The sequence below is a fragment of the Phalacrocorax aristotelis genome, chromosome 1, assembly GCF_949628215.1.
Source record: "Phalacrocorax aristotelis chromosome 1, bGulAri2.1, whole genome shotgun sequence".
Lineage (NCBI taxonomy): Eukaryota > Metazoa > Chordata > Aves > Suliformes > Phalacrocoracidae > Phalacrocorax > Phalacrocorax aristotelis.
Genome location: NC_134276.1, coordinates 127206987 through 127229935, shown reverse-complemented (window position 1 = coordinate 127229935; position 22949 = coordinate 127206987). Strand labels below are relative to the sequence as shown.

The 22949-nt window shown below is 41.6% G+C and overlaps 1 protein-coding gene across 7 annotated transcripts in view; it reads left to right on the top strand.

Moving 5' to 3' along the window:
* Positions 1-22949, top strand: part of ZBTB20 (zinc finger and BTB domain containing 20) — a 465108-nt gene that overhangs the window by 285517 nt on the left and 156642 nt on the right. For 5 of the 7 annotated variants that reach the window (XM_075106546.1, XM_075106520.1, XM_075106528.1 and 2 more), the window contains one exon: positions 12618-12718. The exons of the other annotated variants lie outside the window; for them this stretch is intronic. The gene's annotated coding sequence lies outside the window, so the exon portion shown is untranslated. The remainder of the gene's footprint in view (positions 1-12617; positions 12719-22949) is intronic. 7 annotated transcript variants of the gene reach the window in all.

Here is a 22949-nt window from a genome sequence, read left to right as displayed (position 1 = left end):
TGCTCTTTCCTCTGGGTATTGATTACAAATTCTGGTTATTGTTCACATACTTTGTCAGAGGGGGAATTAATCTCAAGTTCCCATCTACTGTTCTGGGACTGAAAGCTATCTATAATTAAGATTTTTCTATTAAATGGATATTGACGAGGAGCTTTTCCATCTACATTTTGGGGTTATCTTCTGGCAGGGAAACTCCGTCTCAGCTCAAGGAGAGATTCTTCAGGCTGAGTATTCTGACCACCAATTTTTAGTCCACTGAGAGAGAGTACAGGCGTTTTGCAGGAGCCAGTGGCATAGCTGGGGTGTTTTTCAATGTTGATGTTGGGTAAGAAGATGTGAACATTTTCACAAGGACTCAGAAAAGTGGAGCAGGTAGGATGGCTGAATAAAAGCAGAAGCATTGCATCAGAAATTTAGAGGAAGGTGCGAGCGTGCAGTTTAGCAGTCATGACGTGCCCTACAATTGCAAACCAGTTGCCACATGAACAATCTTAGCTATGTAGAAGGGAGGAATAATCTGTCCTCCTTTCAGCAGTGGGTAGAATAAGAATGAAGACACAGTGGTGAGAAGTAGCAGTATAAAAACACCAGAGAGACCGTGTATTTTTGATGTGTGAATCTGTGTTCTTTCTGATTAGTTTCAACAACTTTGACTGCAAAAACAACTGTTATTTTTTCCACTTAGATACTCCATTTTCCATATAATGATGCAAAGCACAGAGAATAAGTCTTCAGCTCCACAGCTGTGTCTCTCCTTGTTTCTTAAAGGGAGGAAAATCAGATCAGAACAGCACTGGATTTCGGACGAGCTGGAATCGGACCTAGATTTCCGTGTTTCAGACCCACCGCTGCTGCTAATAGACATGGTGTTTCCAGTGGCAACAGTTGGCTCACGCATTCTTTCACACTTCAGAAGAGATCCCCATTTCCTTTCTTTTTTTTCCCTCCTCTTCAGCAGTGGGCAGCCCTGCAACCTTTTGATCATACCGACTTTGTACGTTACATGAGTGAACTCAGCTATGCCAAACATCCTTTTAGAAAGTTTGACATTTGTGCCATTTGAAAAAAGGGAGAGAGAAGGAGAGAGGGGGAAGAATGAATCCTGGCGGCTTCCTCCTGCCCTTTTGATTAAGAGTGCAGTAAGTCAGCAGAAGAAGTGCGACTTTTAACACGCAGGGGAGTGTGCAATCTGATTGTGATCTGTGATGTATGCACACACACGCACACGGAGGGGAGGAAAGAAAAAGATGGAAGTTAGGCAACAGTAATCAGAAATGACCACAAGAAATTAATTGATGGAAAGTATGTAGCGAAAATCAAAGGGACAAAGGAGACGGCTTCTTCTACTATCCTAAAGCAGGTGAAGGAGGTTGAACTCAGGAACTTCCAAGGTTCTTTTCAGACCTAACCAGTTTAATTCTGTAACACCTTTGTTCTTATTCATTCCCTTGCAATTGGTATTTTGTGTGTTCTGTTCTGTTCTGTGATAAATTTTGTGTAACCGTTAATACTTTTAGTTCATCAAATTTTTGCCCACCTCTGTTATCCCAGTCTTGGAGATGGTGCAGAATTTGTGGAACTGAAATGGCTGTTGTAACGCTGGCATGCAAAGAGAACAGGGACAAGGTTTAGCTATCCGAATATTTGCAAAAGATGATGGGGAGAGAAGGCTGTTGCATAACTTTGGACAAGTCATAAGACTTTGTTGTGTCTTCTAACTCAGTCCCTTCATTTAGTTAAAATGCAAAGGCTCCTTGAGAAAATAAAAAAGTGTCCTAGCCCTGCAGTGAGTTAGAAAATTGCCCAGCCTCCTCCCTTCCCAACATGTTCACTTAGAGTTTTGCTACATTTCAGAAATTTTAGATTCCTTTTTCTGTTCCCCCAGAAAAGAGACATTCTCCCAAGAAGGTTTTGTTACTGGCTGCTGTGTGAGGTGGTTTTAGAGGAGATGGTGCTTGCATTGCCCCGTGATACACACCACGCTCCTGGGGAGAGAAGGTGTGAGGCAGGCTCTGCGATGAGCCTGCCTTGCCCTAGCATGTACTCAGGACATGAAGTGACCCAAAGGGACACTGTCATGTTGGTATTGCAGAGTCCAGATCGTCAGCCATTGTGAGGGACAGCTTCATAGCTTGGGCACCTGCGCTTCTCTGTGTGCTTCAGGGATCATCGTTAGACTGAAGCTGATCTCTACTGAGGTATAGGAGCTTTTGTAGAAGGAGAACACTGAGGATTTTTCACATCTTCCTTCAATACAGTCAGTGCTGGCCTTTGCTGAAGGTGTGCTCCTGGACTGAATGAATCGCTAGGTTAGTGTTTTACGATAGCTCCTGGGTTACTATTCTTTTAAAAGAGAGAGAGGGGGAGAAAGGAAAAGGAGCATGTGAAGAGAAACAGCAGGCCAGAAGGGACAGTAACATTAGACAGGCTCTTTAAAAATCCTAAAGAAAAATACTGAGTGTTTTAAAGTATGTTTGCAATGATGTGTAAAATAGTTCCCTGTGTGAAAATCTATATTGATTTTTTTCTTTGTTTGTGTAGAGATTGTTCTCAGAATAGAAAGGCTTTGACATTTTGTCTTCTCGTGTACTTAATCAGTCATTTGTGTCATCCACTCTTGCACACACGTGTGCTCTGACTTCTCTCTGGCTGTCAGCAGAGGATGGCTACTTGCTACTTCATCCAGATCATTTGTAGAGCTATGGGTAATCAATAACAGTGTTGGAGACCCTGCTGCAACTCTGGCAGACATGGGATGTGTGGTGGTAGGGAAGACATGCTTTGGGTGGGGACAAGAGTAGGTAACACAAATTGCTTGCTGTCATAGGTCATGATACAGTTGATCGCTGCATGTGCCAACTTACAGAAGTGCGTTGGCTTTTGAAAACCAAAGACTACTATGTCATCATGAGCTGGAGCTTAGCGTCAGGCTCCTTGCACTTGTTTCCAGTTGTTTCCAGTCAGAAAGGTAGCTTCATTTTTTGATTCTTTTTTTTTCCTTTGGCAAAAGTAGTAAAAAATAACATGACTGACAAGATGATGTGAAAACAAGCTCCTCTTGAACACGGCTCATGCTAGTCCCTGTTCTTACAGTGAGATTTAATAGCTGCTATGGTCAGCAAAGCCTCATGCAGACAGAGACAGAGAGAACTTAGGAGAACATTTGCTTCTCAGGATGCTCTCAGCTTCTCCAGAATATTTCTGCAGCAGGCCTGACCATCTTGGTGATGGCAGCCTCCCTTTCTCTGTCAGCCAGGAGTTGGTTGTGTTGGTGCTCACTCTGGTCAGTGTCATTGCATTGAAGAGAGATCCTGTGGGACAGCCCAGGAGTGGTGGTGGCAGTTGAGCCTTGCAGGAATCAGTGCCTGTGCCTCTGGGAACAAGGGAGCAAATGGCTTCTGGAGCCCCGCTTCCAAGTGGCTGTGTGCAGAGGGACTCACTGAAGCCGTATTTTTACACAGTTGGGTATAAATAGCCCATTTTTACCTCTGCATACATCATCTACATCATCCTTTCACTTCCTTCCTCTTTAAGTGATGTCTTATGCATAGATTTGTCATTTACGCTCCAACTGCATTTTGCATTATTACATTTTAATGATATTTGAAGTTCTTTCATACATATTTGAGTTCACTGATATAAATGAAAAAAGAGAAATAATCAGCATACTTGGTTTATCTGATGGCATAAAAATGTTATATCATAACTTTGGCAATTTCTTGGATAAGATCAAGCACAACATCAAATACTATGAGAGGGTCCAAGTACAGCTGTCTATCTGAATGGCTCTAAAGTTAGGGTCATTCAGAGTCAACACCTGAACTTCGCAGTTTGGCCCCATTTGTACCTCAGAAAAAAAACGTTTAACCAATTCTACCCCTTAAGCCTTGTAACTCATGGGTTTGGTTAAAATGAAACTGAGATCTGAGTGGCCCTTGATCCTCATTGTTTTTTGTAAAAATGATCGTCTTGCATATTGGCTTTGTTTGAGGATGCTCTGCATGGTCGAGAGGGTCTAACCTCCTCTACCCCATATTTCCTGCCAACTTACTATCTGTTATAATCTATTAGGATTCTTGAGGCTTGAGGGCAGAATTTTGTGTAGGGATAAAAGATGCTTTCATGTTGGTGCTGTAGGATTTTTTTTTTTTAATTCTTTCTCTCGTTCTCCGTTTCATGAAAATTCATTAATCTGTGACATTTAAAGACTCTGTCTGAGAGGTGTCTGGAGCAGCGGCCGGCTGCATACATCAATAGTTTCTCAGAGTCTGGCACTCTGTCAATATTTGGGGGCCTCAGTAACAGCACTTAAATGCACTGCCTGCCAGCCGTCACGCTCTTAGCATGTCTGTAAGAGTCTGAATGAGCGGATATTAGCACGTCAAGTCCTTTCACAACTGGCAACACTTTAGAGACAAACTGCTTGGTAGGTATCTCTCCTCTTCCCTCCCCTCCTGTTTTCTGGCATGTCTTCTTTGTTTATCTGATGTGATTTATGTATTTACACACAAATATGCATCCTGCAAGGAGGCATCATAAATCCTGAGGCTAGAGGTGGTATTATGGCATAATCTATATAACAATGAAAATGGACTGGAGCTGGATTTGGACCCAGAACCAGATTAAGCTTGAGTTGACTCCTGGGCCAGTTGAGTCAGGAACAGAGTTTTGTTTGGATTTCACGGTGCCAAAATCTTTAGAGTTTAGTTCCAAATAATGAGAATCTTGGACAAAATTTTACAGGAAGTGCTACTGTGGCAATATTTCAACCAGCTCCAAACCAGAAGTGGAAAACAAGCCATTTCAAGACTTGGGTTGTATTCAAATCAAAACTGTTAGAGCAGGTTCAGAATCCAGACCTTCTGTTCCTTTCTTAATCCTATCCCACTGCATAAATTGGATTCACAGCTGAATATTACTCTAGATTACCCAGGAAACCTCCCTTTTCAGTGCAGAAAAAAATCAGGGAAGCAAAATGCAAATTCTTTCCTCTTGCGGAATAGGAAGTACAGTATCAGAAATTTGGATTCACGGACATTTATTGCTGTCCTCCACCCCGCTTTTGTCCGGTTGAAATGTTACAGCCAGAGAGCAATCAGTGTCTTTTATAATGTCATCATGTTTATTTTCTGTTTACTCGTTGTGCTTCACCTCTAGCTGCTTATGTTGCTGGATCTATGGCTCTAAAACCAGGTTGTCTAGAGGAGTGAATGGCCACAGTGTCTGGAAGTTTAGATTGGCTTTTTAGAGCTGAATTGTAGACAGAAGGCAGGCCATGAAACTCCATCTGAATGTTTCCATTTCTAAGTCTCCTTAGAATATTCTTTTTTCATTCTATTTCATGTGGTATATCCCAAAAGGAGATAAAGGGGTGCAGAGTGAGCCCTCGATTAGGAACATTTTCCCAACCAAATTTTGGGAACAAATTCTTAGAAGAATATAGCTGAAACTCAGAAGCTCTCTGAAACCACTTCCTTATCATTCCTACTTCACAAGTCCAGTAACACCAGCCAGCGCCCCTCAGCTCTGACCTCCAGCACATCCTTCAGTGCTAGCATGAGTCAACAACCCCTTAATCCTTTTCCAGTAACATCCAGGGACTTTTTTTTTCAGTAAACTTCCAACCTTCCCCTGGTAACACCTGCCAAAATCTGGCATGATAACAAAATAGTCAAAATTATCCTGCTAGACCTACCTTGCAAGAGCAACTCGGCAACAAAAGTAGCTAACTACCCCTTCTCAATCATTTCTTTGCTCTTTTTAGCACTCTCTTACCTGCTGTCTTTATCTTGATTTTTCCCTTTCTCCAACTACAGCTGCATCTGATCTCCATTTTCCTGTTTGTGTCCCCAGCGCACCTGCAGTTATACAGTGTTTTGTCACCTGTTAGAAAAAAAGAAAAACCCTGTGAAAGTTTACAAATGTCTCAGCAGAGGCAGTGAGTAACAAGGGATGCATTTTTCTCTGCTTCAGACCAAGCAGCAAAGGGAAAATAAACAGGCTGGAGGCTTCTGTGAATATCGCAGATGTGCCTGGCTAGATGGCAGCAATGGCCAATAAGTACAGACAATGGACAGGGAGGAGGATTTCTTTTTAATTATAATAATTGCTCCTTTAGCACGGCATGGGGGCACTCATATGCAGAGGGGAATGGCCGAATGCAAATGATGCCCTTGGCAGCAACCGGTGAGGTCTGTACGCCTCTGGTTAGCGGTTGGTCTCGATGACCTTAAGGGTCTTTTCCAACCCTATGATTTCTATGTTCCTAGCAGAAGGCTGGGGGTTAGGTACAGCCCCAGAGGCTGTGGAATGGCTGTGGTGTCCCCTAAAACTGAGCAGCAGCACCAAGGTTGGAGGAAAATAGGGTGGGGTTAAAGTTACGGTGGCACTCCAGGATACCTGAGGCACCCAGGCCCATTTAGTAGGAATGATCACCCCCGAATACTCTACAATTGCTCTTTCTCAGCCTGTGCTTTGTGCTGCCTTTTATGGTCTCAGCAAAGTAACACACGAGCTTACAGTAACCCACGCACCTTTTGTACCCAGGGAGTACATCTCAAGACGTAATAGGGCGCGTTTGCAGCTATGTCCCCAGTGTTTTAAAAACGTGACTGACTTTATTGTCAGTGACAGCCATGTGTGCTCTGAGAAACCTCCCCTCCCCCAGCCCCGAGTGCTGCATGTCAAAGTTGAAGAGTTCGTAACGTTGCATTCATTTCTATTTTTGTGTTGTTTATTTTCTAACAAGTTCTAAAGTCGTCTTTTGATTAAGCAAGTTGGCCTTGCGAGATGCAAGGCCTGTCCAAAAAAGAGGCAGGCACACTTCTTCCCTTCAGCCTCACAGGCAGTTTTTACCTCTTTGCAGACATTGAACTTGTATTTCCCATTCCTAACGGTGACAATTTTGCGGCTAAAGCCCTGCACAGAGAATTTGGGAGTTGCCCGTGAGGCTTTCCACTAAGCAGCTCTTTCAAACCAGCTGTCTTTCCTGCCCTGGAGGGATGAGAGGATTGTCCCCAAATAATGGGGGTACAAAAGTGCTGAGGGGATCTCAGGTTTCAGGCTTGATTCAGTACATGTCCCCCTTGGTTCCTGGTAGCTGTAAATGAGATGCTTTCTTTGAGTACCGAAATTGATGAAGCAGTTAAAATCTAGACTTGTTGTCCGTTCATATTTTATCTCTATTAATAAGTAATTAATTAAAAAAGAAACTGATGTTCCCATGATGGGCCGCTAAATATATGCAAGTGAAACTAATGGCATTAAAAAGAGATTTGACTGCAGTTATTTATATTATAGTAAATCATATAGGCCCCAGCTGAGGTGAGCAATCCATTGTGTTAGGCACTGTACAGAGACGCCATAGGAGGTGCATCTAACCCCAGCGAGCTTCAAGACTGCAGAGGCAAAGTATGGCCAGAGAGACAACCGTAAAGAAATGAAATAACAACTCACCTTGGATGCAAAGATGGGGCTGAACCGAGAACGCAAATCCCCTGCTTCCCTGCTCTTCCTTTAAGGCAAGAACTGGTCAAGTCACAGTTCAGCCCTTAAGTTGAGATCTGGGTACCTGTTGAATGTTTTATTTGCTGAAAAATGCTTGCCTCAGATACAAGCTAGCCAAAACTATGGAGGAAAAAAAAAACCCAAAACCAAACCCTGAGGAAAAATTTAAAAGAAATGTTTTGGAAAGCTGAAAGGTTTTGTTTTGATATTTCTGAACAAGGTTTCTGGTTTTGTTTTGAAACAAAGTCTATTTTAATTGAAATGTATCAAACACAAACAGAAAACTAGCATATTTTGTTAAACACCTAGGTGTGTTGTTTTGCCTTTTTTTCCTTTCCATGTTCTCAGTTTGGTCAACTAGCCAAATAAATCAGTTATTTGCACAACTGTAATTCTAATTAAAATGTTGGGCCCTGGGGACTTGGGCTATATATTTTAATACAGTACATATTTATAATACCAGGTACCCTGCCTGGTACTCCATATATAATAATAGCAAGCAGTCCAGTGCACTGGGGAGATGAGGGCACTGGGGAAGACCCAGTGCCTTTTAGCTCTTAACATTTTTATTTTCAGTTATAGCAGTATTTTGGAGGGTATTGCTTACAAGGTAAAATTTGCATTTATTTGAGCAACTCACAAATGGGATTCACTGCAAAGCTATCATTAAAGGGAAATAAAGCAGAAGAAGGAACAAAAGATACATTCTCAGTAAAGTCTGACATGTAGACACCCTCAGAGATCCTTGTCGCCACAGGAAGAATGCCGTCTTCTCACTCTACCACCATCCCCCAAAATCCTGAAAAACAAGCAAATAAGCACAGGGGCTGTTCACAAAGTGCTGAGACTCAAACGCTGTCCCACTGTACTGGTGGTTGTTTCCAGTGTCTCTACCTTGCAAACAATTTAGTCATTTTTACGTGATCATTCCTGTTTTGAAGCGGTTTCCTCTCATTCCAGTTCAGAACCGTAGTGCCCAATTTCTGTGAACAACTTCCAAGGGGGTACTCCAGCACCAGATATTCCTGAAGTGCATGTGGCGTGTGTAGACGTTACCACTCTTTGTAGATAGCTAGTAGGAACTGAAGGAGCCACTTGAAGTTTCTCTGCATTGTTACTCTTCCTCTTCTTGTTTTAACCAGGATTATTTAGTGTTTTCTCTGTTTATGTATGTCCATGAGAAAGAAAACAATGATGTTACTCAACCTTATAACCTTGCTAGAGAAGGACTTACAGGACAGGGTGAGATGTTTTCTGCTCAGCACAGTCAGTCTGATATTCATTCTGCTCCTTTCTTGCGGAAGAGCCCATAGCCTGGGCTCTGATACCCAGAGCACTCTGCCACTCGTTCTACGTTGCCACAGCCTGCCATTTGGCAGTCACGGTGATCCCTCCCGGTGATGTTCTCTGCAGTGTGCAGGGCCGATGCAGTTTTGGGCTCTGCCCCAGTCCCAGTTGAAAGGCTCAGGTGTACGTCCAGTATGATCTTTCTGTAATGAAATAGGTTTCTTCCTATGAACCCAACTGGCTCAATGAGTTAGTGGTGGAGAAACATGCCTGTAGGATTGCTAGGTCTTGACTCCTAAGTCCTTAAAGATTAGGACCAGGCTTTCTAGTGGAGAACTCTTCAGCATTCACTTCCCTTGACTGAAGGATCGTAACTGTAGAAAGCACTAATGCCAGTCTTGATCCAATAGTCTAGCTGCAGAGTGACAACCATATAGTGAGCTGTAGATAAAAGGTAAGAAATAAAACTTGATCAAGCCCTCTCTGACTCCCCACAGGTGCTCTTTGATGAGGTTAGCTTTGCACACATTTTTTGGAAATTTGACATCTGTGAAGTCCTTGTGTCACTTTGTCCTTACCTCCAGAAGTCTGGGGCTTTGCTGGACAAAGCAAGGGTCTCCTCCAAGCTGTCAGATTTCTTTCTCCCTTCCCTTACCTCACAGCTACCCCATTTAATACTATCTGATGGGATTCAAGCTAAGTGGAAATCTGGTAGGAAAAAAGAGTAGGTAAGATGGGTGGGACTGGAGGCTTGACTAGGGCAGTTGAGAGTAGGCCGTTGTATGTAGGAGAATGGGCAAACATTTTTTTGCTGAGTACTTATGCACGTAGGGAGTAGGGAGCTGCCTTCATTAGTCTTCATTTGTTCAGGGTTTCTGCTGTTACATTTCGCAGTCCTAGTACTCAACACTAATGCTGAGAATATTGCCAGAGAGTACTCGCTGCCTCTGAGACTTGCAGCCTCAACAAGAGAGGTGCAGGAACACGGGTCCTGCTGTTGGTGCCAGTGCCCTGGTGCTGAAAAATTTGGAGAAGTTAAATTTTTACTGCTGGTGGTTGCTGTTTTCTTTGTGCACTGAATGCTACTGTACCAAGCAAAGGTTTGTCTAGACCAGAGCTCAGGGTTACTTATTGTCCTCATAATCCATTTCCTTTTGCCAACAGCAGTGGCTTATGTGGATAAGTCAGAAGGGAATGCTCACATCACATGGGTAGCCTCTTTTCGATGATCTTCATTAAGCTTTGGACTGTTAGCTCAAGATGCGTGATTATTTTGTTTGTTCGAACAGCAAGACAAGCAGAGTCTCCTCTGAGTGTTTCTTTCAAGCAAACCAGCATGACTGAAAACTGGGAGTTTGCCAGAAAATGTTACGTGAAATAGTAGTGGCAGGTTCATCTTAGTGTGGGCGGAGAGAGAGCTGTACCCTCTATTTTACTACTTCAAACATGCAGTGTCCATATGCCATAGTTGAGCTGGTTTATGGATGGAGTATGAAGGCTACTGCTTGATCTACTTCGTGCAAACATTGTGCGAGTGCTGTAGATATATAGTCTTACGGATATGAGTATCAGCTGTTGTTGCGGTCCAAATACACAGCATCAATATTCAGTATGCTATAGACAGTCCCATTTTTCTCCTTTATATTTAGTGTTAGTACACAGAGCCAAATACTAAAGGGGGGAGGGGTGTCACATGATTAAATTAATACCATTAATTATTTAGAAACAATCAGAGGAAATACAAGACATCTGGCTTTAAGCCCAAACAACTCATGGCACTGCTGTTGCCTTGTAACCTCATCAGCTCTTAGTCCAGTCATCTCTCTTCTTTCATTACGAACACAGGAGATGCCCCCCCTCGCTTCTTTCCTGCCTTATTTCTGGCAGCTTGGAACACAGATCACAAGACTGGACTATAGAGTTGTCTGATTTTGTGTGTATAAACTCTGATTAGCTCTACGATGAAAAGGCATTCCCCCCCCCCCCATTCCCATGGTATACAATAGTGTTTGATTAGCAGTGTGTTGCAGCCATAGGTAGTGTTTTTCTCTTCGTCTCAGTATTGGGAACTAGCCACTGGAGGGAAAAATACTGTTGTTCATGCAGTGCTGAAAGTCATTACACACACGTGTTACAGTGGGCTGCATATAACATACAGTGAAAGACAGTCCCTGCCCAGAAGTGTGGATGGTCTACGTAGGCAGAAAGGCTGGAGGAGAAATAGCATCGTGGAGAATGGAAGCAGTTTGCCCGTGGTGGTGCAAGCGGACTGTGGCAGACCCAGTCCACTGACCTTGGCATTCCCCTTTCCCTGGCTAAGACCAGTGGTCCTATCCTTTGAAGACGTGGCCAGGCATTTTCCATTGAAATGATTTTTCAGTGGAAACTCTTTTTCTTGAAATAAATTTTTTCCTTGGGAATAACTGTTTTACCCAAGAAAAGTCAAAACAAGTATTTCCCAACTGCTGGTTCTGGAAGGCTCTATACTCTGTTTTTTTTTCTCATTTTCCTAGCTAGTTGATGAGAGATTTCCATTTTGGTTTTCTCAGAGGTGAATTCTTATGGAAACATCTTCTCATGGGGAAGAAAGACCCACTTGGCGCTTTTTTTTTAACTCCAACTCAGGAATAGAACATTTTGGGGCCCCTTTCCCCCTCAGTGATTTTATCTTCATGATAAGGTAGTTCTGTTTTCTGTTCAGCTCAGTCTTTATTAGTATAGATGGATTTAATACAATCTAATCACGCAGTTCTCATCTTCTGTAGGTAAATTAGTACGTACAACTTCCTGGAATGATTTTACAGTTATTGGGGCAAAACAAAGTCTCGCTGATATTAGGATTCCACTCTTCTGTGTACTAGTGAGTGTGGACCCATTTTGATTACTAGCAGATGTGTTGAACTCATTCTCATTACGTCTATGTCTGCGGAGAGGCACTGACTTTCATTTTCTTACTTTAATCTGAAGCTTAGTTTCACTGCTGTTCTCTTGCTGCGAGTTGCTTTGAAGAACTCTTATTTTATGAAAAGACATTGAGACTTCTGTCACAGTAAGGATCTCTAGACAGTCTTTACCTACTCTTGACTACTATTTTGAAGACGCACATTCCCAATTATCTGTAAAAAAGTATCAAAATAAGCTTCCTTGGTTCTGAAAAGCTTACTTTAGAGTACTGCTCTCTATTATTTGTCATATTCCATAGCTTACACTTGTCCTCGGAGAGTGATGGCATCAGTTGAACATATTGGGTGTGATTTTTCAAAGTATGCAGTTATCCACATTTGGTTCCCACTGCATTCGATGTGTGTTAGCAGTACCTTCCACAAAGGCAGAGTTAGGCCCATGCAGAAGGATTTAAAAAACAAAAAAATGAAACCTACCTCTTGCACTCTGGACTATTTGTAGGCAAGAACATATGTTCTAAGTGCTTCTGCTGCTCTGCAGGGTGTTTGTTGAAGGGGCTTAGGCTGCTCTCTGAGTAATGGTGTAGCTCATTTTGATGCTATGATAGGTTTGTTTCTTTAATGTTGTCCCTTTATCATATGTTTTCAAAGTACTGTGTCCCTTGGAACTATATTTAGACAAAAATTCTCTGAATCCAATAAATGAAAAAACCTCTTAGATTAAGCTGTTCCAAGTTTTTGTTTGTTTCTTTATACTAAAGCCAGTACTTTTTATTTTATTGTCCTCAGATGTAGTCATTATGTGCAGTTTGTTGTTTATGTAAAACTTATATTTTTCTTCACCTTTGTCTTCTTTCCCTTTCTTTACCTTTCCTTTGCCTTTCCCTAACATCTACATCTCTGCGTTGATGGCAAGAGCAGCAGTGGTTGGCAGTTTTCCTCAACTTTGCAAGAGAGAGAGAGATTTGCTTGGAATGAAACCTTGCTCTCCGTGCAGCCTGCTTGAGATGCAGCAGTGAAAGGTATCATCTGATTTTCTGTCTTGAAACCAAAGATGAAAACCACAAACAGGTAGAAATCTTGGTGCCAAACCACCTGTTGCTTCACAGCCAAAAAGCCTTTGGCAATGCATTTTTTGCTGTATCCAGTATGAGCGGTTGCATGGCTGATACCCACAGTATCTGTCTGTACCTGTGAGGATGGTAAAGAGGCTCATTCATTTGAGAAGATTTGGATGGAAGTTTAGGTAAAGTTAGCAGGGCAAAGTATTTTCTGACCTTAGTCTTGATTTTTGCCTGGAGTAGCATACGTCACTCATATAACTTGGTTCAGCATTGCAAATACTGATCTTGAAGTCACATGCTGTGCATTATAGAGCAAAATGAGATTTGTTGAAACAGCTGTGTGTGGAGAGTCCAGATCTGCAATAGCATAATGTCCTGGAGGTCAGAACTGAGGTGAGCGGATGAAACTGTGAAGACAAAAGTTGTGAAATACCCTGCTAGTAGTGTCAATGCTTCATCTTTTGAGAGTATTACAATTCAGAAAATAATTGGAAATCAAGTTAAAATGCTATCCTTGGACTGCTAAGCATATGCTCCCTGTGACATGTGCATTACAGAAACAGCCACTGTGTGCTAATATGGCATTAAAATTTTGGACTCCACCCACAAAAACTAATAACATTCTTGAAATAAGAGTGATGTAGGATGCTGACACATTTAAGTCCATATGTTCTTGGACATGTGTCCTCCTCTGGTTCATGAGAGAACTAGAAATCCCAGATACTCTTTATTTTTCTTATTTCCTATAAAACCATGCTGGGAAAGTAGGAGAATGTAAGTGATGGCAGGCTTGGCAGGCTTTGGCCCATGGATAGCTGTACAGCAGAGCCATATTTTTACATCCTCTTATCTGTTCTGTTTTTCTAGTGGTACTAGTTGACTTCCATGGATTTGCATAAGCATAATTTAGAACAGATTCGGGCCACGGAATTTGTGTTTGTGCAGACTGCTTCACATTTGTGAAACAATTATTTCCTGTGGGTCTGTAGCATTGTCCAGTGTTGTGCAATGCTTTGATATGTATATATGCCTGGTTAAAACATGAAATGGGTATTGAAACAACATGACAAGGAACAGTAAAAGCTGCACAGCAATGGAGCTACCCTTACCTGTCCATATAATGTCCAATTCATGTGTTTACTGCACTCTGAAGCCTTTCCAAGGCTGAACAAGACATGCTGTGGCCCGGTAAAAGACACAGTTTTTTCCTGAATTTTCTAAAGATTTCTCTTACAAATGCTACAATGACATGAGGACACTAATCCATATCTTTAGTAGCAGTAACAATGAAGGGTGTGAAGTATATCCCCAAAATCTGAAGGTGTGAATTCTAAGCCATCAGCGAGCTGTGTGTGAGAATTCTATACAGTAAAACCTAATTCTGTGCTGAAGAGGAACATTGTGAACTCCCAGCATAAAATAAAAGATGTTCTGTTCTCTACTGCACTATCTTGAGCCAAACTTGGGATCTAAAAGCCAAGCAAGGTTCTTTCATCACCAGTCATAAAGATGCTGTAAGTCAGATTGTCCCCCCAGGCTATATTTTGACAATGCAGTAAATCAAGCTTTGGGAACTTTCTACCAGATCGAGAACTCCGTCACCTCAAAACGCAAAGCACGGATCCATTATAAATTCATTCTTCTGATGCAGTTTTTAAAATACATTTTGATGTGTTGACTTTTACCAGCAAGCTCCATGCCTTATCTGATATCTTTTATTCCCTGCTGCTAACACTAACACATATGAGGGCTGGCAGAAATGTGATCTCATGTCCTCACATGATCCAGATGAAATCTGTACTGTGGAGTTATCCATTAGTGCAGTCTGTTAATGTCATTAATGATCAAGCACCATCAACTCAGTTAGTCCCTTGCATTTTGTTGTCTTCCTATTCTGCTCTTATTACGCAAGTCTACACTGGAAGGTGGCACAGGCATCAGGAAGAGCAAAATTTGATCTCTCTTCTGAATGGGGTCAGAAAATGTGTTGGATTTGTACATGTGTATCAGCGCTTCAATTCAGTGAGCTGTGTTGAGAGGAGTGAAAAAAGCCAAGTCTTGTTTCTTGCACAAGATGAAGCCAGAGTGGTACAGGAAAAGTGCATGAGTAAATTACTTTTCAGGTAAACTAGCTAAACTCTAGAGAAGCTAATGAAGAGGCAAAGCTTCAGAGTTTTGATTTGAGGATGAGTTTGGCCAGTATTAAAATTTGTCTAGAATTGTTATTGTTTTCTCCTGCCATCCTCCCCTTTGCTTTTCTGTGTTGTGTGATGGATGTATCATGCCCAGATTTTGCACTTGTAGCTTTGTGCTTAAAAGCCACATTGACACAATGAATGTCTTTACTAAATTATATTTCAGATTTTTCCAGGGAGTTTGTAGTTTGGAAAGACAGAGCCACTTGCAAAATACTCATTTTCAGAAATGTTGTATACTTGAACCTATATGACTTCCTTGATTTTGGTGGGCCAAGATGATTCTCAATCTGACGATCTTGGTCTCCTGGAAAGAAGAATCAGGGAAGAGGAGGGAAGAACTTTACAGTGAGATTGTTGATACTGCTATGTTTAAAAGCTATTGTTTGCTGGAGTTTTGGGAAGTCTTAGATTTGTTTTCCTTCTCTCTCTGACCTGATTAATTTTATGGGATATCCCCAGGGATGTAATTTATATGACAAATGAATTACATTAAAAGTTGCTGTCATGGTATGAAACCCCTTGTTTATGGTAAATTTAATATGTTTCTGTATTCTTTCCCTCTATAAATAGTGATCTACCAGTGATAGTTTTTCTTTATTGTTCAGAATTTTTTTCAGAAAACTTTGGTTGCATAGTGACTTATTGTTAATATTAAAAATACTAAAAAATGTAAATGAAAAAGGAGAAACATTATTATAATTCAGCTGTCGTTAGCAAAAAGCTTCTGAAGTGGCACTAGCTGACAGGCAGGGCTCTTAGACTTTTTCTTCTTTAAAGGTAGATCTATGTAGAAAAGAGTCAAATAATAACTAGCATGCAAGTCTACTCACCAATTCTCAACTTATGTAAAATAAAAACATTGGCCTTCAAGAAGAGAGTTTTAGGAAGGAAAAGCACATACCGTTTTCATTGCTGTGTTCAGGACTGTCCCATCTGCAGTGTTTGTATTAGTGATGCCGTTTAACCTTTTGAAGCCCGACGGATGGATCCTTTTGCTATCTTTTCATGCAGCCTTTTGTTTTTTTATATCCATGCAACCTACTGACTTCAGTAAGATAATACACATGTTACAACATTTACCTTGGGCTTCCAAGGCTGCACACACTTTTCTGAAGGACTGAAGAGACACGAGGGATAATTGCTGCTCCTAGTAAAAGCAGTAGGTGTTTTAATAACAGTGAGAGCAGGAGCAAGTTTGGTGTAATTTGAGGCCAAAATACAAGTTTGGAATTTGTTTGGATTCAAAACTTGTCCAGCAGCATTGCAGCTGGGTGCTTATTCCTGAGGTCGGATAGTGACACTGTTTCCTTTTCCACAGGGAATTAAATGCCGAAAATAGCTTAAATGGGGGTAAAACAAAGTACAGTGCATCTTTAACAATTCTTGCTTTGATTAGATGGAATAATCCAAGGTAGGGAACTTGTTGTGTAAAAATGTACTAAACGGGGGCAAAACATCCCAGCATTAGTTCAGCAGACTATCCAAGCCAGTGCTTAGTCCTCCAGTGCTGCGCTGACATGGAGCGCCTGTGCCCCGGCATGGGTTTCTTCACTGACTGTGGGTGGCAGCAGCTCACCCACACCCTGAGCAGGATTTGGGGAGGATCTTTTGTTAACTGTGAGGAACCGCCGAACTGGTAAGTTTGCCGAAGAGGATGATAGCAGGGAAAGGGTGTTGTGCAGGGATCTCATTTTGAAACTGGATGCACTTTTTTTAGTTTTCTATTTCCATCCTGTGTTCCTGGCTTTTCTAAAGGACTCCTAAGTAATTTCAAAATTAAATGACTTCACTAGCAGTTTTGTGGCCCTCATAAATATGATGAAGACAGACTCTCCCTCTGTCTCACTTTTTCTTGCGGTGCTTAACAGTCTTATGGCATTTTAAAAATCTTCCTTCTACTTCAAGACAGCATATTTCTTTAGTTAAAGATAAGGTTCAGAAGCAAATAGAAAATAGTTATTTATGTTAGGTCTGCACTAACTCTGGCTCTTTTTTTTTTTTTTAGATGATAACTTATTTTCCTTCCTTTAGCTGGATTATAGAGAACATGGTGCTGTCCCACAGTCCTCAGCTTCAGTTTGAAAATGGATCAAGTTCAGGTTCTGACATACTTGGCAGAGTACCATCGTTTTTCTACCCCTCCCTCAATCTGGGCCATAATTGTGGATATCCTGTGGACTGCAGCCCAGAGACTGCCAGTACTGGGAGCATACGGAAGGGAAGAGATGATGGCAATAGCTTTGTAGCTTGACCTGACATTTGCATTGTTTCTCAGTCACTAAGTGTGATGAGGGGAGCAGAGGTTTTGGCATAAGCTGTGTGAAACTGGTCATGGTTTGGAGGAGCAATCTCCCCTACCTGGCTCAGATGTTATTACTAGGTGCTATTTGCACTTTAAAATAAAAAAAAAAATACAAATAAGCAGTATTTTAAATAAAGAGAAAGAAAGCAAATAGATAAAGCCATACTCTAGGTAATATTCTGCTGCTTACGATGAAGTTGCACTGGGGATAGATATTAACCCCATAAAATCCCTGGGTCACAGACAGCCTTATGACAGACCCTGATAGCTTTGTGGAGACAGATTATGTCAAGCCCTCAAATTTGGAAACGTAGCAATTCCTCTGTAGTAAGATTGCAAATGAACACCCATTCAGAGATTGCCAACATTATCACAGTTTGTCAGGGTGATCTCACAGCCCACAAAGCGCTGTAAGAGATTGCTTTACAAGTTCTGAAAGATTAGAGTGTTGAAGTATGTGACACCGGAATGATGCTTTGATGCCTGGCTTTGTCAGTCAGCCAGACAAATAAATAATATCCAGTATTTTTGTTAGTGTAAAGCATAGCAGGTAATGGAAATGTATAGAGAAACACTTTCTTGTTGCAGCTACATGGAGCACAGTAATGTAGACTAAACGAAAATGGGATGTGTTAATGTCAAACCCTTCGAACAGGCAGTTGTATACCTGCGTGGGTCAGTAACTGCAGTGCAGCGCTTATTGCTATTTCAGCAGGTAGTAGTATAAAGCATTAGCGTCATTGCACGGCTAAATGAAACAGCAAAAATAATTTGGCAGTCTTCGGTTTCAGTCATCTAGTGAAGCATGACAGCATATATTCTAGTAAATTAAGGATGGAGTTTTGGCTAGCAAGGAGCAAAGGGCCTGGACTGCAGAAACCGTGGGTTCCTCTCTTGGCTTGGGAGAGAGAGCGATGCAGGTGTGCAGTTAGGAAGTGGCATGGAAGTAAACAGTAGAAGAGTATAAAATCCAGCATTTCTTCCCTGGCAGGAATCGTGGAAAAGCTTTTGGGTAATATGGCATGCTCAGAGTTTTATTATGGCTTTCAGTTGCTTAAAACTTAGGACATAAATGTGAGAATAATCTGCAAGCATGAAATGGGCATTTGGGACTTTCTGTAACAACTGAACTTTATAGGGTACCTTCTTCCAGATCCCTTCGACATTCAGCCCAGATTTCCACAAAGTATGTGTGGTCCCAAAAACATTTGTGGAGTCTCAGATGAGATCCATTCACACCAGTAAAGAGTTCCAAAAAAGGCAAATTCGTCGGTCTTTGTGCTTTGATACAAAATATTGGTATATTTTTGTATATATCAGAGTTCCACCAAAGATTAGCCATGGATCTGATTTATGCCAATTTTCAGCCCTTAAACTTTGTTGAACAGAAGGTCTAAGATGCACATTTTTTGCTCTCCTCCATTTTTATGAAGCCATTGAGTTGTAGAAATGTAGGAGCAGCTACAGACTTCTGCAGACCTGATCCGTCTGTATTTAGAAAATTATCATCTGCCGTTCTCTCCTACCTTGACACCAAATCATAATTTGTCCTTGGCCTTGGAGAACTTTTGCCCCTATTTCTCCATCCTTATGATCAGCCGAGTACTCATGGGTACTGAAGCATTGCTTACACAAACCTGTGGAAGCTTGGATGAAAGAACCTGTGTGAGGGCATAGAATTATTATGACTATTATTAACTGAATGCCTAAACCTAGACAATGTATTTGCACATGTAAGTAATTATGATGCACTTCAAGGCATTCTGTTTGTAATGCTTTGCTCTCCATTTCCTACAAATCAAATTACTGAGGGATAGATTTGATTTCCACATCATTTTGAAAATATTTTCTTTTTCTTTTTTTAATTTCCTTTGTATTAATTTTTTCAAAGTACAAAACACAACCAACTGTGACTAAATGCATAAAACCAAACAAAAACCCCCTAAAGTATAACAAAATTAAAGACAGCCTAAGATGATATGCAGCAAACAATGTAAATCATACCTAACAAACATGGTTGTAATAATATACCTTATCCATGTCTGATCCACTAATAACAAATACTTATTCAGAGAACAAATAACTCATTCTTCTTCTTACTGAGGGAGAGAGAGAGAGGCAAGCCCCAAATTCAAATTATATCTTACAGTCTAAACAAATATGAAAAACCTGCTAAATCTTCTTATAAAAATCCCAACAATCTTGCATTTTCTTTGTATCTTTTGGGAATAATAAGATTGGAAGGAGGGTGAAAAAAGGCCAGTTTTTACTGGGAACCTGCAGCTTTCCCCTGAGAAGTCCTTGCTGCCTTCTGTTGAAAGGTTTCTGTTGTGGGTACTGGATTCAGACCAAAACCTGAAGGCACAGCCTGGGGTTGTTTTAATAATTAGGGTTTTTTCCCCTCCCTCATGAGAAGTTTCTTCAGAAGTGCAGGGTTGACAGGCAGATTACAAGTGATACCTGTGGTCAGTTTATAAAGATTGCTACAAGGATAAAGACTGTTACTAGAAATGAATGAATGCTTTCCTCTGTGCATCGTGTCAAGACTGGGTTTTGCCATCTTCCTGTTTCCTTTCTGGTTACAGAAATGATTATTGTTTTGTTTAACAGAATAGCATCATCCTCCCCATCCTACACTGTGGATTTATCACCATCTTCCCCAGGCCCCTGCACCCTTCCCTGTGGTCAGTCCAGTTCAGTTTAGTTCTGGGCAATGAGTTGCCTTTGGTGTGGTACTTGGCACAAGTACTTCCCAAAGGGGAAAAAGGCAGACGTTCAGGTATCTTGCAAGCTGTGGTTCACCTTACGTGCCATGCAGTGTTTATTTGTCATTCATGACCAGGTCCCAGTTCAGCTGGCTGTGATGCCAGCTTTGCCGCTTCCCCCTGTCAGTGTGAGAGCAGTTCTGGCCTCATTGCCTGCTGGTGAGAACTCGTGTCTAATGACTTTTAAAGAAACTGTAAGAAATATTTGCCCTTTCTCACATTAGAGGCTTCGGGGTAGAAAACATCTGTCTGTCTCATGTCTCTTCTGTTGCCCTTGTTGCATCTTGTGACCATCAGTTGTCCCCTGTGGGTTCTGGTCATTGGGTGAGAAGGGTCTCAGTCCTCTGCCAGTCTACGCTGATGAAACCACTGCCGTTGTAGGGGCTCTGTGCCAGGAGGTGAGCTGGTGAGCAGGGTGCCTCTGTGTGTCTTTCGCTTTGCCTTGAGGCCTCTTGTCGTTTGGCTGCCCCCTCTCCTCGTTGCCTGCTCCTCTCCTACCTGAAGTGCCCGCGTGCCGCCCCTTGCCCAGGGGCAGGAGATGGCACAGGCAGCGGCGGGGCAGGGACAGACAAAGACCACTGCTTCAGTGGCTGTGTGAAGGAGAGCAGTGGTGTGCTCACACTGAGTCGTACTGCTGCTGCTGGACATTGCACCCCTTCCCCAGCCTTACACCCTTTCCTTCACAGTGGCTTACGATACGTACATCAGAGAGAAAAGCAATCAGGCCAGCAATAGTGAATGCCAGAATGACTCAAGTGGCTGATCTGTGTTGGAAACTTGAGGCAGTTTTCTCATATAGTCTCAATATCTGTATAAATACCTGAATCATTTTGGAATGTGAGGTTCTCCTTGCCTAGTCTGTGAGGTTATGGTCATGAATTCTGCAATTTTCAGATAATGCTTCTTGTTACTATTATTACTTGAAGTTTAAAAAGCACCGTTAGCTGAGTCCAGGCTGCTTCTTGCAAAGACCCACAGTCCAGTACGTACAGATAACATGAATGCATAACGATAACAGAAGGGGAGATGAGTAGGATTACTACAGCGATGTAAGGTAAGGAAGCATTTTTAGAGTTTCTCATATTGTATTTTGCATCATGATTTTTAGTTTAAATTCTGTCAACAGCAATTTTCATTTAAAACCAAAGCTAGAGAAATTTCTCAACATCATAACTGAGAAACCTGCCTTAAAAATGTAAGCCAAGCATAGCTGGTACAATATCATGTCCCAGAGTATAAGATCCCACTGACACTTAAATTGTCTTTTTTTTAATTGAGGAATACTGGATTCCACCAACTTGATTTCCAACAAAGATGGTTTCTTCCCATGCTAAAAAGTGAACCTTATTGGTTGGAGTGTAAAATGTAAGAGAGAAATGGCTGTACCAGCTGCAGAAACAGAGATCCCAGCTTCAGATATAAACTAGCCTCCTAGCAGTGGGCAAACAGCCTTCACTCCCTTCTGAGTACCAGGGAGAAAATCTTAATGCATTTTGTGTATGTTCTTTTGGAGATTCTTATTAAATGTCAAATACCAGGCCTTTTTCCCTATGCATCTATATAAAATCGTGACAAAGGAAAGAAGGATTTGAGAAAAGGTAAGGATGTTTATAGCACATGTTCTGAAGGGCTATGGAGGGCAAACTGGCTTCTATGGTAGATGGACTTAGGAAGGAAATGGGTAACAGGAGAAAAAAAGAGGCATTCGTATATTGGTAGAACCTCAAAGGTCAGAAATAGATTAGAATTTATCTTTATATATTCTTTCTTTTCATAGCAAATTATCTCCTTTATGAAGCAATGTCCAAAGTATTTAACCTGTAGCATTTTCATTTCCATTTCCAATGCGACAAAGTGCCCAGAACATGGTTCAGGGAATGGAGAGAATGTATATTAGTAACATCCGGGTTGTATTTTTTTTGTATTGAAATGTGAATTAAATTTATGACACAGGTGCCATACTTTGATTAAGAGACCTGAAGCTATAGAATTAAGCTCCTAGTGCCTGTCATTTAGTTGGGCTCTGCTTTATTCAAGCTGGCCAAACCATCAGAGATAAAGAGGCTCCTGAAGATTTTAACTTTTTAACCGCTAGTTTCTAGCGTTGCACCACATCACTGCAGTGCCCTGTAGCACAAGAACTGAGTTCCATGCTCGAAATGTGGTTCAGAACTTGAACTGCTGGTGTGCTGGCCCAGAGCTGCACTGTGACACCTTCAGTTAATCTTTCCAGATCAGGATAGTAGTTTACACGTCTCTGTTGAGATCTAATGTCTTGTGTTTGCACATCTCTCAACTTGTACGTGCTTATAGTTGTTTAAATGGTCTTGGATTTTAACCCTGTTGGATCTTCCCCTTATAAGTTCCATTCATTTAGTCAGGGTGAAGATGGTGTCTCTGCTAGAGCCCCACAAAGTTTTTAATTTGTGTCTGCTTTTTGAATTCACACAGGGAGGGGTAGCATACGTGAGATTTATTTAAGGAGGCTGCATTCATTTTCAGTAGGCGTGTCTCCTGTTGCACTGCGATAACGTGGACCAGTTAAGGATGCATTTGTTCTGCAAGAGCTTAGTTCTGTAACTCCTACTGGCAGTACATCAGTGGTAGAGTCCATGTAAGTAGGAAGGATTTGCCTATGTGTTGGAGGACTGAGGTGAGGCCCTAAGATACAAGACCTCATCTACAGCACAGCCCAAATAGCATATTGTCCCCAGAGGGTGGCAATAGCAGATGTTTGTGAATGGCAAGACCAAGCCTGCAATCCGATCAGGAAAATAATTCTTAGCCAAAATTTCCCTTCATTGTGCTGAAGGGAAGTGAAGCACCGTGTATTGATACGACTGAAGAGTTTTACACTCTGTTGTGTTATGGATAGAGAAGAGCAGTAAAACAGCTTCCACTTAGCATGTTATCAGTGCAGCAAC